Below are 14,808 nucleotides of genomic sequence, written 5' to 3' on the forward strand. Positions count from 1 at the left end.
ACTTTACCGGTTTACCAGAAAAAAAAAACAAAATGAAATGTATTATCACAGGCAAATTTTAATAGCCTCTCCCATCAATCTCAAACTGTTTTTCTTTATTGGTGTATAGAAATCACGACAAAGAGCAAATTTTACTGGGATACTTCTATATTTGAATATTATTTCCTCTGCAAGCATTCAACAATTCTTGTTTCTATTCCCTTTTCTAATTTAATTCTGTTTGGTTTCTAAGTTAAGAAGTGTGTTTCATTTGCATAAATGGTAACTATTCTGAGATACCATTCATAACTATACATTTGAATCCTCTATAGTATCATTCACAACTTCAAATACAATAGTAAAAAAAACACTCATTCAATTTTAATGGTGACTAAGACGTGAATGATTACATTATATTGTGGAGGGTTGGCCAAAAGACAGTGAAATCCCCCAAATGTTACTAACTTATCATTACTTCCTGAATGCCCAAAGAGACCAAGGACCACTGCCTTGATCAATCTACCTATCACAAAAAATACAGAGCTCAGAAAAACACACCCTTTAGCTAAAAATGTTTTTTTAGAGTTATAATGTATGCAGGGACATTAAAAAGATACAATATATCTTAGCCACAAAGCTCAAAAATTAGCAAAGAAGAACCCTGACAAGTCCTGGCAAGTTCTCAATAAAACCAATAGCTATTCTTTATGTATTAAACTTTTCAGCTATAAGCTTTTCTAAGAAATAGTCCTTAATGCAAGGTAGTAATACTCTAGTAACTCTTTACTCCATCTAATCAGTGGTAGAAATTGAGTTTACATAGACCTACATAAATAATTCAGCTATCTGTACTGCTCCTGTATGCTTAAACTAAATAATGAGGCTATTTTAAGGCTGTCACCTCCTGATCTCCCTCATTTTTCTCCTAACCAAAAGTCAAAAGTTAGAAACAAGAAAGAGCGTATAACCAGAAGGAAGGAGTAAAAGGAGAGTGCACACCTGAGACCACCTACACTCACTTCCTCCTGTGACTCCACCATCCCTACCCTTGATATGAGTAGTTCTCAATGGGGGGTAATTTTTCCCCCAGTAACTTTTAACAGCATCTAGAGACATTTCTGACGGTCACAGTTAGTGAGGGGACAGTGGTACTGGGTAGTGAGTAAAGACCAGGCGTGCTGCTGAACATCCTACAATCCAGGACACAGCCCTCCACCATTACAGAACTACCCAGCACAAAATGTCAACAGTGCCAAGGCTGAGAAACCCCACCCCACCCCAAGGCCTAAGTAAGTCCTCTCTCAAAAGACACTCAATACTCTTACTATGCTGATGGACAGTGACTGTAATGGGGGGGTGTGGTGGGGACTTGATAACCATATGGGGATAACCATGGGGAGTCTAGTAACCATAATGTTGCTCATGTAATTGTACATTAATGATAGAAAAAAAAAAAAAAGACAATATGTGTTTGTTGATCTGAACTACAAAGGGAAGAACATGAACTGGAAGAAAGAGAAGCCTACAAGAATGAAGTAGAACACAGAGGTCATAATTTAAGTATTATTAGCATCTATAAGCCTTCATTGTTATATGCTAAGCACCAGTCATACAAAAATGAATACAGTCCTCCTGCCCTTAAGGAGCTCACAGTCAGGTAGGAAAAAAAGTTTTATAATTTGTCTGGTAACAGATTTGACAATCTGATAAATGATTCAATGAAGGAGAAAACAAACAAGGGAGTCACTCAATGTCTCCTGGGAAGGCTTCATGGAATAGGTATCGGAGCTCAGTTTTGTAGAATCAATAGGAAGTATCTTATTTCACAGCTTATATACCGCCAAACAAAGAGCCATCCATTTCTTCAGTCAACAAAAAGCTCTGAAACACCAATTATGTTCCATGCATTATGTTATATGTTGGAGACACAGTTAAATTACAATTTTCCATTTCTTCCCTTGACATCACTGGTGCCCAGCAGCCCACCTCCCTCACCCAAATCCCCAACTCCTGCATAGCCATTCCCAACTTAGCAACTGTTACACTAATGAATCTGTCAGTAAGGACATCACCCAAGAATTAAACAAAACTTTCAGTTGCCTTTTGTCACAGACTGTATCTAATCCTGCCTAGGTCACAAAATCAGGGTGGGGATGCTGGCAGAGTAACTAGCAGCAAACTGACTATGGGCCCAAATGTGCCAAGTGTTAGATATGTACTGGTATCTTGGAAAACTACTTTGCTTTATGAAAAACCTGGGTCTTCTTCCACCCTACCCAATTCATGCCAGAACCAGTAGCAAATTAATCAACACATATTTTATTGAGCACCTGCATTGTGTATATGTCAGTGGTTCTCAACCCTGGTTGTGTATTGATATCAGAGCTCCCAGGCAGATCCAGCTATGAATGTTTTCTAATGGTAAATTCTGATGTAAGTTTGTTGTTCTGGCCTTTAGGTTCTGCAGAATACAAAAGAAGCATAAGACATAGGTCCTGTCCTGAAGAATTCATCCACAGTCACACCAGAGTAACTTGGAATAGGATGTTAATGCACTAATTTGTAATCTTTTTGCAGTATCATCAGTGCTTATGAAATAGAAGAAACTGTAGTAGTATGGATAAGAACTGTGCCTGTTCCCTAGTCCAATCATACACCAACTCTACCTGCTACACTGATAGACTGTTCCACACCCCTTCTATCTCCTTGGCAATGAAAGTACCTATGGAGACACCCAACAGGAAGATGAATTGAGGCCCTCAAATCAGGTGGCTATGTGGTATCCTGAAGGCCATAATCTCTCAAATTCATGTTCTCATGGGGCTTCTTTTAAAGAGAAGAAATAATTATTTAACCTGCAACAATACCAGTCCACCTCACTCTATAGCTGAAGTGTCCAAGAAAAGTAGAGTAGACTTGAGTTTTTGTAAATATGCTCCTAGAGGTCCCTTGGCCATTTAAAGAAATTACCCAAAATTCATATGGCTGGTAAGCTCAAGCTGCTCATATCATATGCTTAAAATAAAAATACTTTGAGTAAATACATTTTAGCAAACCCCCTATCAAGATGTTCAAATTGTGGAGACTTCATATATTAAAAATAAATATTGTTTCACCTAAATCCCATCCAACAGTGATGACCTTATATTAAAGATCACCCTGAAGGGAACATCAGCTTTAAGTTCAGCAAACATGAATCTACAGATTCTCATCTGATCAGTCTTACTCTGAATTATATGTTAAAAGGTACAGTTCTCTTAACTGCTATAGGAAAACTGATGAGCAAAAGACCCTATAAATTACTTTTTAAAAAAGGGATAGGGTGCCATTGAAACACCTAAAACAGGGACTAATGAGGGTATTAAAAGGTATTTTTGGCACTTAAGGAAAAATGCATACTGGCACATATTAATAAGATTGTTACATGAAAGAAACAAAAAACTTATGCAATACGGTAAAAGCTTCTACGTAATACTGTTCTTAAGACCCATAGCTTTGAAATTAGATTGGTTTACAGTATTTTTCCTTGTAATTGTTCTTGTCATGATGTAAGTTTTATCAACAGAGGTCCACAATCCCTTAACTTCAATTCTAAAATCCAAAAGGCTGTAAAAAACAAGTTTTTCATTATTCATTTGCTGGCAAAACCTGACATGAAACTATAGTATTTCTTTATCCCAGCTGGTGTGAACATTCTGACATTTTACTGTAGATACAGTAATGTATTTGATTAAAAGGGGTTGCTTTAGGTCTCTCTGGGATGTAACATAATACACTGTACATGCACCATATTCCCTTTCTAAAATGCGAAAAAAATCAGAAACACATCTGACCCCAAGAATTTTTTTGGCCCCCAAGGTACTGTGGAGTGGTATGCTAATTAAGACTTACTTTTATATGGAAAATATAACTAATACTGAGATTACAAGTATATCTTCACATGAAATAGTCAATGTCTTAATAACTATTCACTCATTCCAATCCTGTAAAATAAAACATTAAAAAGACTTTTAAAAAATGTAAAAAACTGAATGCACTATTATGTGTTTTTCAAATGATGATAACATTAGCATTATCCAATATCTAGATCAATAGTTCTTAGGCTGAAATTCACTAATTTAAATCACAGTTAAAACAGACCCAAAGGCTGCAATGGGTAATCAGGGTGAGAAAAAGAATCATCCACTGATAAATAATATACTCAGTAAAATGTTCTTTTTTAAAAACTTTATCCAGGTTTAAGACTTAAAATTATTTCATTCTAGAATACTATTTCTGAATGTTGAGCAAATTACAATTGACTTTTTCTGTGAAAGCAGAGCCTCGGACAGGGAAAGCAACAGGAACAGCTCTTAAAAGATATCTGAACCAGAGAAGAGTTTCACAGTTTTTTCCTTCCTTCCTCCAACAGTTGTTGCTTTTATGGTCTTAGAATTTCAAACAAAGAATACGTATTGGCTCCACTGCTAAGAAACGCCCTCTTTCTCAGCAACTTCCTCTTCCGATTTTCTTTCCTACCATTGACATATGAGAACAATACACAACTGCCAGTCCTACCATTTTGATTAACCAAAAGCTCTGAGGTTTGGAAAAATTAAGGGCTGCAATTTACAGTACCCAACTACCTCCCACTCCAGGTCCACAATCTTCACTCAGGAACATTACACTTAATCAGAGGCAAGCTATTTCACCCCAAGAATTCAAAGAAATTTGAACTAACAAATGGAAAACTTCTCCAATCCCAAGAAAAATTGGCCTACAAAGGAGGAGAAAGTTACTGGGCCGACACCACTCTGAACTAAGAGTCAAGTCTATATGTCAATAGTTGGGCAAGTTTCTTCTACAAGTCACCCAGTCAGAATTCAAACCGATACATCACTGACACAGTTCAGGGTGACATTTACAATTTAGAAACGGTCCCTTCCAACTCACAGACTGAACAAAGGGGATGTTCTTATAATTAACCACCCAGAGATCAAGACCCATCCTGAGCTCCATGCCAGAAGACAATACAAGTGTCAGGGACCAGACCTCTCCCTCCATTCGTGACAAAGCAAACTTCTTTTAGATGGAGAGTGACTAACCCCCTTTGCCCAGTGATTCTGAAAGGCAACACCTTAACAGTGGTAACTCTGCACATTCCCATGTGACCTTGGGCAAGTTACTTTAACTTCTCTGAAACTTAGTTTCCTTATGTGTAAATTCTCAAGGATGGCTGTAAAGATTACATTAGAACGTATGCCTAAAACAAGGTCTGGCACATAGTAGGAGTACCATAAATGTTCTCCCTCCTCCTAGCTCTCCTGGGCCTAATTTCAATCTTTTGATTCTTTTGGGCCAAAATTTCAATCGTAACACCAAGAGGCTCCATGGACTCCTTCCTCTTCTCCGATTCTATGGAGAACTATGTAAAATCTCCCCATTTCAAAGGCTCGATGATCCTGGAGGGCCAACGCAACCGGACTCTACCCCGTCTTAACCTGGGGTCTATCCAGAGTCTTCGAGGAAAAGTCCCTTTAGCCAACTCCTTCTTACTGTGCAGTCCCGTCCTATACAGACATACACACACACACATTCCTCTCGGCCACTCTGCAACTCACCGGGCCTGGGGTCTCAAAGAGCACCTCAATTCCCTTATGGCCCAGATATGGAAACTGAGGCTCCGTCTAAGGAAGAACTAGCCCAAGATCTCAGACAACATCTGGTATCCAGCTCGTGTACATCTCATTCAATGCCTTCGTTTTACAGGTGGGAAAACTGTGGCCCAGAAAAAGAAGTGACTTGCCCAAGGTCACACAGCCAGGTCACGTTGGGGCACTTTCCCTGCCTCACAGACTTGCGGGCCCCTCTAAGTCTCCGAGGATCTCCGGGGCACCTCCTCCCTGGGAAAGGGGGTGTATAACAAGACGCCACCCGGTGCAAACTGCTCGCCCGGCCTCTGCCCTTGGGCTGCAGGAGGCACGCCACCCGCTCCTCCGGGACCCTGCGTGCTTCTCTGAGGGGCGGCCGGGCCGGGCCTGGCGCCTCAATGCGGGGGCCCACCCGCGGGGACTTGTTGCTCACCTGGTCTCGCGCGGGCGCACTCACCTACAGAAGGGCCAGCCGGCAGCCCTTCTCCGCACGGGGTCTCTTCCTCCAGCCAGCCTTCCGGGCTGCCACCCAGGCGGACCCCCCCTCAGCGCGCTACGCCCCCAGCCGCGCTCGCCCGGCCTGCGTCCGCCATTACGCGATTCCCCGCCCTGGAAGGCAGCCACACCCCACCAACGGCCCTGATTGGCTCTCTGCTCCACCCGCCTTGAGCTTCCTGGCATTCCATTGGCTTGAATGAATGCCAGTTAAACAGCTACGCAAAAGACGTACTGTCCCGGGAGCTCCACCCAATCTACTTCCGCAATCGGAGTAAACAGCGGCGGGTGGGGCACGGGCCCGGGGAGGATGGTGAGGGCAAACCAAGTAAGATGGGGGTAGACACTAAACTAAATCAACTCCTAAATTCAAGGTAGGAAAATCCCACCGCAGGAAGTGTAAAAACTCATAGAAAGTGTATTGAAAGACAAATTCTTTTAGAGTTCAAAGACCCAGTATTTTTGGTGAAAGGAAGGAGCCAAGCTCATGAACTTTCTGTGGACACCCCTTAAGTTGCGGATAGTTTTGTCTCTTCCCTCCGGTCTCAGGCCCAGCCGTAAGTAGGGTGGGGAGAGTGAGTCAAGGGGTGAAGGATGGATCCTGGGCGGGCCCACGGGTCCTGGGACTGGGAACTGGTTTCGAAATGAATGAATGCCCCTGTCAGGTGAGCTGGTTCAGCCACCACCTTACTCTGCGACCTTAGACAGCTCCTGAACTTGTCTGGGTCTCAGCTTGTTCTTCTGAAAAATAGGAGCAGTCATGTCTGCCTCGTAGAGTGTTTTTGAGGATTCATGCATGAGTGGGTTTATGTGCATCTTGTTGATTATAAAGGGCTCCAGTTGGATATCAATGTGACAAATTCACAAGTTAGCAAAGATGCGTCACATAGTTCTCTAGCGTAACTGTGTAGGGCGCATAGCGTCCTCGTTTTGCAGAAGAGAAAACTGAAAACACCCTGCCTTAACCCTGGGGTCACCCAGAGAATTTGAAAAACCCTGGGACTTAAACCTGTATCTTTTGACTTCCGTTCCTGTATTTCTCCTTTCCAAGCCTGGTATCCTCTGGGAAAGACCCCTTCCAACTAACCCCTTAGCATTCCTGGGAGGGTCTTGAGGCCATCTCTCTGGTCACCACAGATTTTGACACAGGCTTCCCCGAGATATTGTTAATCACCAAGGCTCCTGGGGGAAAATGACCCTAGAGGTGCTCACAAGCTGTTTCTCAGGTCCTAGAAATCAGGAGGTGAGAGGAATGCCAGGTGGGTCAGCAACCCAGACAGAATCCCAAACGAGGACAAAGAAGCTCTGAGAAAGGCAGTGACGCCACTGTGAGCCCTCAATGGAACAGCCTCCATGCCAGAACTTAAATCCAGGTCTCTCTGCTCTCAAAACAGGGCTCTTTTCACTGCAGGATTGTTTTTCCCTGAAGGGCTGCCTTAGCTGCAATTCCTAGTTCTTTCCCCTCCCTGGAAGGGAAGAAGGCTAAGAAGGGAGTGGGAGACAGGGCAGCCTAAGACCTTAGAAGGGCAGAGACCACCAAGTGGGCAGTGCCGACTGGGGTCCCAGTGCCTCTGAGTCAGTGACCTCCAAGCTCAAATTGGGACCTGTGGTCTGACAACCAATGACTATTTAAATCTGTCTGTGGCCATTGGGTGCTGGGAAACAACAGGTGCTATGCAGAGGTCAGTGGCTTTGGGGTCAGACTGATCTGAGATTGAAGCCAATTTCTACCACTTTCTGAGTCTCACCTACATCTTCTCTAAAATGGGGACAACAGGACAGTTGTGAGGAGTAAATGAGTTAATTATGGAATTAATGAGTCTTGTGTGTAAAATACATCGTAGTTAGTTATTCATTCATGGATTCATCCATTCAACAAAAAATTATTAAGCACTGACCATGTATACGGCAGCTTGCCAGTGGTGCAGCTACAATGGGAACAAAACAGGCTCAGGCCCTCATGGAGCTTCCTCATGGAGGAAGTCAGTGGTTAGACAAATCGAAGGCAAAGAGAAAGGGAAGGCATCTGGGCCTTTGGGAATAGTGGCAATGGGGAGGGAGGGCAGAGCTCAAGCACAGGGCCTAAACAAATAAAACATTACAGGGAAAAGAACCTGGCTTTAAAAGTAGACCTATTTTCCAAGGGTCTCTGTACTTCTCAGATAGACCCTGAAGGGATGCAAACTTTGAGACCAACTACCTGGGCTGGAATCTGGGCTCTGCCATCCTTGGCCTCTACCTTGAGCAGCTACCACACCTCTCCGTGCCTCAGCTACTTTTCTGAGAAATGGGGATACTGATAAGAGGGTCATAAAGTGGGCATGAGGATTCAATATGGAAATATGTATAAAACATTCTGACAAATAGAAGGTATTCCCTAAATAGTGCTTGGTCTTCCCAGTACAGAGGGAGGTAAGCCTGAGCAGCAGATCCAGCAGAGGCATTTGGAAGAGAGCAATGTAAGCATTTGGCAAGTATCATCTGACCTTAATTTGTCACAGGAGACATTGGAGCCAGGCAAGCCTGCTTTCATATCATACCTACCCCTGCCTAGCAGTGTGACCGTGGGCAGGTGACTTCACTTCTCTTATCCATAAAATAGGATTTAGAATGTTTATTTTTCCCAGAGTGGTGAAGACTACATGAGGTAATAAATGTGAAGCCCTTAGCACAGAGTAAGCAGTTGTTAAATCCTAACTTCAATAATAATTACTATTATTGATCATCAGCAGTTACAATGTGTACTCGGTAAGACTGTGGGGCTTTGCTTGAAGGTTGTCTGCCAATGGGAGCCTTACTTTCTCCTTTTAAACAATGGATACAGACAGGTGTTCAGGAAGGTGATGTGTGTTTTAATAGTTATATGAACAGCACTAATACTGAGGATTTACTATGTGCCAGCCATGTGCTTAGTGCTGTACATGCATTAATTCATATGTCCTCATAGCAATCCTACAAGTTAGGTCCTGTTATAGTCATTTCACAAATGAAATGAAGGAAGCACAGAGATGTTAAGTGACTTGCCGGAGGCCACCCAGTCAGCAGCACAGCTGGAATTTAAAACCTAACCTCAGAACCTAAGAGGACTTGCTGCTCTTGGGAGACGAGCCCTCCCTCTTCTACCCAAGGAGTTAGTTATCACCTGGAGGGGTGAAAGTATTCACTGTCTGTATCAAGTCCCTGGCTCTGGAGACAAGCCCTATTCCTTTCCCACCAATTCTGAAAGGTATCCCCTGCCTGTTTCCTGTCCCTGAGAATGATAAGTGCGAGGAACAGACCCTCTAATTCTGCTAGGGGAAGCAAAAAGACATTTAGAGTCAGAGAAGCTGGATTGGAGGCCCCCCTTTACCATTTAATGGTTCTGTAATTTTGGCCACATCACACCCCCGCCTCTGAGACTCAGTTTCCTTATCTGTGAAATAAGAATGATAGCTCTGCCTATAAAGTTGTTTCGAGGAGCAGAAAAAATAAGGCCTGCATAAACCATAAAGTGCCATCGGCACAGGAGTTCCTTTTCATTGCTATGGGTATTGCAAGCACTCTGCGAAAGCAGCCTAAACCAGTGTAGCAAGCAAAATGGCAAATAGTCCTGTGGTCGAGTTCCAGATCTGCCTTTTACACCCTGTGTGAACTTGGGCAAGTTTTATAACTTGGCTGGGCCTCAGTTTTTTCATCTGTAAAGCGGAGAGAATAATACTGATCTTGTAGAGCTAGAGAGAAAAAACGATGAGAAAATGCATAAAAAGCCATGAGCCCATGCCCGTTACAGAGCTGGCAGAGTGCAGTTGGCTAAGGGATTCTAGGGGGAGAAACAAAGCAGGACAAAGAACACCCTGACCCCTTCATGCCACCCCCATTTTAGGGGAAGAGGGTGGACAGCACTGTGCTCAGAGCCCAGAATGGTCTCCAGCCAGGTCCACTGCATCTCTCTCTCTCTGGTCAAACAAGTTATTCTCCACTGAGCAATCCCAGGGGGCCCCAAATCTCAGTTCCAGCCAAGCTCACAAGCTTTCCCCGCCTCCACATCCTTAATCCACAGCCTTTGCATTTGCCATTCCTTCCACCTGGAATGCTCTCTCCTCCCCAGAGCGCTTTTGATGGGGAAAGGGGGTGCTGGAGGGAAAGGATCTGAAGTGATGCTCCCCCACCTCTTCACCCCCCTCCCCTGCATCTCCCACGCTGCATGCCTGACCTCCCCCCTCCCAGCGTGGGGGACGAGGCAGCTCTGGGAGGGGGAGGAAAAGGGGGAGGACTCAGTGAAGGGCCCTCTGTGGGGTTTTTCACCTGTTCAGAAGAGGCAGATGGAAATGAAAGCTCTAGAAAAACGCTGCTGCTCTGATCCGGAAGGCCCAGCTCTGTGAAGTCTCCCTGTCTTCCCACTGTGCCATCTTCTCTTCCTCCCCGCCTCCTGCAGGCAGGTGCCACAGCCAAGGAATATGGGTAGGCTGCAGGCCAGAGAGATGTGGGTTCAAATCCCATTCCTTCCACTTACACCTCATTCCATTGTGAAAGCACGTAACAATCCCTCCCTCTCAGGCTGCTGTAGGGACTGAGATGCCAGATGAAAGTACCTGGCATGACCAAAGTGCTCAGCAATGGAAATAATAACAATGATAGCAAACACACACCGTGCCTATATGTGCCTGGCACAGCTCTCAGCACCTTGCATGTATTAGCCTATTTAATTCCAGATAAGGTAGATACCATTACTATCCCTATTTTACAGTCAGGAAACTGAGGCACAGAGAGATTATATAACTTGCCCAAGATTGTGCAGGCAGTAAAAGGGAGAGCTTAATTTCTGTTTTCATCTGACACACTATGGCATGCTCAGTGATAGTTACAATGATGATGATGATGATCTTTTATCTGTACTGAATCTATATCTTCAGTAAGTATGTGTTACTCTCTTTGCTTCTGTCGTCAAAATCCTGCCTGATCCTCCCCCCCTGGGTGACATCTTCCAGTCTATTCATTTAACATGCTTCTATTGTTATTTGCGCTGACCAGGCTGATGCAGGGCACTGGGGACAGAGAGATCAATCCACCCAGTGTCTGCTCTTGAGTGGCTGAATGGCTTCCCATCTGGTGAGAGAAAAGACCCAGACCCATACATAAAAATTACAGTAAAAGAGGGAGACTCCAACTGGTGTAGTAGCTGTGAACCCACAGAAGCATAAAACTTAAGTAGGGGATTAGGGTAAACTTACAGAGGTGGGGTCATTTGAGTGGGATCTTGAAGAGTGAGTAGGAGTTCCCCAGACAGAGTTATGAAGCTGGGAACATAGAATATGATGAACAGTGCAGACCCTGCAAAGGGGACGGAATAAAGGCTAGAGAGTGACATGTCTGTTACTATGGGGTCAGTTCTATGCCAGGCCCTGTGCTGGGTATGGCAGGTATAGAGGTAGGAAGATATTAACTGGGCCCTCGGGGAGTTTATAGACTTTTGGGAGGGGTGGATTGGAAATCAACAAGTAAAGCAAAAATATCCATTTTTAAAGAAAAATGAGAGAGGCTTTGGGACTATCAAACAAAGACCTAAACCTACTGAGCAGTCAGTGAAGGCTTCCTGGAGGAGTAGTTGATGTTAAGGCTGAGATTTAAGGCTCAGAGCCAGATTACATCACCTACCACCACACCAACCCATATATAAATTAAACATAAAAACAATACTAAATATAAAATACGAGTAAGGAACTCTAATAAAGTTCTGATGTTGCCCACGAACAGTATTTAAATGTTTTTTTTAATTGTCAAACATTGTATTATTTTTTTTTAATAATGTTTTTAGTGCCCCTGATTTGCTGATGCTCTAAATACAGGCTTGCTCTGCTCATTGGGTAATCTGGAAAGGTGGCAGGCCAGAGGGAGTCAGCCAGGCGGGAGGTGGAGAAAGGTGGGGCAGGCAGAGAGAAATTCACCTGGAAAGGCCCAGAGGCAAGAGAAAAGAAGACAGGTGGGGAAACAGGAAGTCCTTTGATGAGGGCTGGTGAGTGGGAAGAGGTGGGGATGGAGAATTGGACTGGATTCTAAGGGTTCTGGGGAAACTCGAAAAGGTTTTAACCAAGATGTACCATAATCAAAAGTCCCATTGGCAAGATTACTCTGAGTACTTCTAGAGACCTATTTATGGTTTGAATTAATTCATTTGAGAGATTCCCTATCTACAATATCTACTATGCTTTAAGCACTGACCCAGGCGCTGGGGCCCCAACAGATAACTAAGGGTTCTACAGACAGAGCAAGAGGTGACAGACATTGAGCGCCTACCCCTCCACTGCCACAGATGGGACTGAATGGAAAAGAGGCTTGGGGTATGAAAGTGTTCAACTTTCACGCTCAAAAAAAGCCAAGCCTTGTGCTGGGCAATGAAGCAGGGAAATGGGGATATGGCGCTCAGGGAACTTGCAGAGTATTTGCACTGGAGAGACCAATGAGTCATAAGATAGAGGAAAAAAGGCATAAAGCAGGAGTAGAGGCAATGGGATAGGGGTGAAAATCCTGATCTTGTAACTTCCTTAGAAGGTGGCCAGGTGGGCAGAGGGGCAGAGGCCCCAGCCTGCCCCATCAGCCCCCCCATACTTTCTCAGCCCTGCTGAGCCCTAACAGCTTGTCTCCTACTGGCTCCAGAGGTCAGTCCAAACCCTGAAGGAGAACAGAGTTGGTGGGGAGGGGGCAGGCAGTGACAAGCCCAGGCCTCAACCCAGCAGGGCCTTCCTTCCTAGCCGTTGGAGCCAACCCTGCTGAGGAGCCAGAGGTTACAGGCAAGGATTAGAGGTGGTTGGTTTTTTTACCCAAACTGTGGCCGCGTTTTCTCTCTCTCTTTCTTTTTTTTTTAAGAAAAATGTTCCTGTACACGCACCCGGAGGCTTTTGCAGGAGGCCGCTGTTGGAGAACCGGGAAAACAAGCCAAGAAACAAGAGAGAGGAAAAAGACCACGCCTCGCCTGGCAGATTCCTAATGGCCCAGGAGACCTGAGGCTTTACAGTGGGAGGCTGGTGGGGGCTGGCTCGGATGGGAGGGAAGGGCAGGCCGAAGGACAGCCACTTGCTGGGGCAGCCACTTGCTGGCCAGTGACCTTGGGCGGGATGCTTCATGCTTCCCTCTGATGAGAATGGGGAGGAGTGGGCAGGGGTAGGGCTAGCTGGCTGAGGTCACAGGAAGGCCCTTTCTAGCCTGAAACGCGATCTCGGGGATGTGGGGCCTGCCAACCTGCAGCGACCCTGGGCCAGCAGAGATGAAAGGCTGCCTGTCCCCAGCTTCCAGACCCCTGAGGCCCCAGTGCCTCAGACTTGAAGGGCAGCGGAGCTGCTGCAGCTGGCTGGAGCTGGTTGCTGGGCTTGCCACCCCACCTGATGTCATCCAACCCTCCCTTCCCTGTTTTTCAGAGACTACTCAGGCCCAGAGAGGGCTGGTGACCTGCCTGAGGTCACACAGCAAGTCAGAGGCTGCACCAGGACTCACCACAAAGCCTTTGGACTCCAAGTCCAGGCCTCACTCTCCTTCCCAGAAACTTGCCTGCCTGGGGGCTTACCCTGGGGAGTTGGAGAGACCCAGGGTTAGGGAGGACAGTTGGGAGCTGTGTCTGTTTGAAGTCACAACTTAATGTTGACTAAAGTGCTTTTTTTTTTTTAAGACAAAAAGAACATTCCTGGCCCCTGCCATGAGCCTGGACTTGCTCTGCTGGCAGGGAAGGAATGCAGCTCTGGCGGCCACAGCTGCTGGTGGCCAGCTGCGGCCTCAGCTCCTGTGGCTCCCACCCCAGCGGGCAAAGGGACAAAGGCCTCTTCTCAGGCCTGTCCCCTCCAGGCCCCTGGATCAGTGGGAGCGGAGCAACGACCAGGAGGCTTGGCCGTGAATCAGTTACATCACTGTTCCTCTCTGGGCCTTAGTGCCTTTTCTGGAAAATGGGGGCAAAGTATCTGCCTGACCTACTTCTCAGCACTGTTTTGAGGCTCCAAAGAGGTAAAGTTACAGAAATACAGACCTCTCGGCACCTCCACGTGCCTGCAGGTCTGCCGTCTCAGAGATGGCTCTGCCTCAAATGCCTCTCCCAGTTCATGCCTCCGCTGACCAGCCCCAATTCAGCCCAGCCAGGCGGGACCAACCCTTTGTCTGGGAGCCTTCTCTCACCTCCAGACTGTGCTGCTCCTTCAGGATATTTATCGCTGCTGTAATTAAATAATTAATTGTGTAATTGGATCTGTCTCCCCACTAAAATGTGAACTCTGTAATAATAGCTGACAACTGCTTCCCCAGTGCCCAGACTCTACATGTATTCATCCACTTAATCCCTGTGGCAGTTACTGTTAATTCCCCCAGCTTACAGATGAGCAAACCAAGACAATGAGAGAGAGGTTCTGTAATTTACCTGAAGAAACAGCAAGTCAGAGGCTGAGTCAGGATTTAGCACAAAGAAGTTGAGCCAGGATTCAAATCCAGACCCCAGGCTGTAAACATTATGCCATTAATAAGGCAGGTTCAGTTTGTTTCCTGCCTATCCCCAGTTCCCAGAGTGTCAGGAACACTGTAGCTACTCCATGTATATATTGGGTGAATGAACAGGTGATGAATACATGTGAGTATTTGGAGAAGAATAAAGCACCTTCCAGGAGTGAGTTTTACAGGTGACTTGTGTGGAGCTGAGCCATGGTGGGGTGAGGGGGTGCCCAATATATTGTTTCTGTGTTTTTTTATTGAA

The 14,808-nt window shown here is 45.4% G+C and overlaps 1 protein-coding gene across 2 annotated transcripts in view; it reads right to left on the reverse strand.

Moving 5' to 3' along the window:
• The window catches only part of WASF2 (WASP family member 2), a 77,165-nt gene extending 70,938 nt beyond the window's left edge, over window positions 1-6,227 (reverse strand). Inside the window, exon 1 of one of the 2 annotated variants that reach the window (XM_057499888.1) lies at window positions 6,067-6,227. The gene's annotated coding sequence lies outside the window, so the exon portion shown is untranslated. Of the gene's footprint in view, window positions 1-6,042 lie in introns of both variants that reach the window. The other variant, XM_036914921.2, reaches the window with a different exon arrangement.
• Window positions 6,228-14,808: the final 8,581 nt, after the last annotated feature.

The sequence above is a fragment of the Manis pentadactyla genome, chromosome 4 (assembly GCF_030020395.1).
Source record: "Manis pentadactyla isolate mManPen7 chromosome 4, mManPen7.hap1, whole genome shotgun sequence".
Classification (NCBI taxonomy): Eukaryota; Metazoa; Chordata; class Mammalia; order Pholidota; family Manidae; genus Manis; species Manis pentadactyla.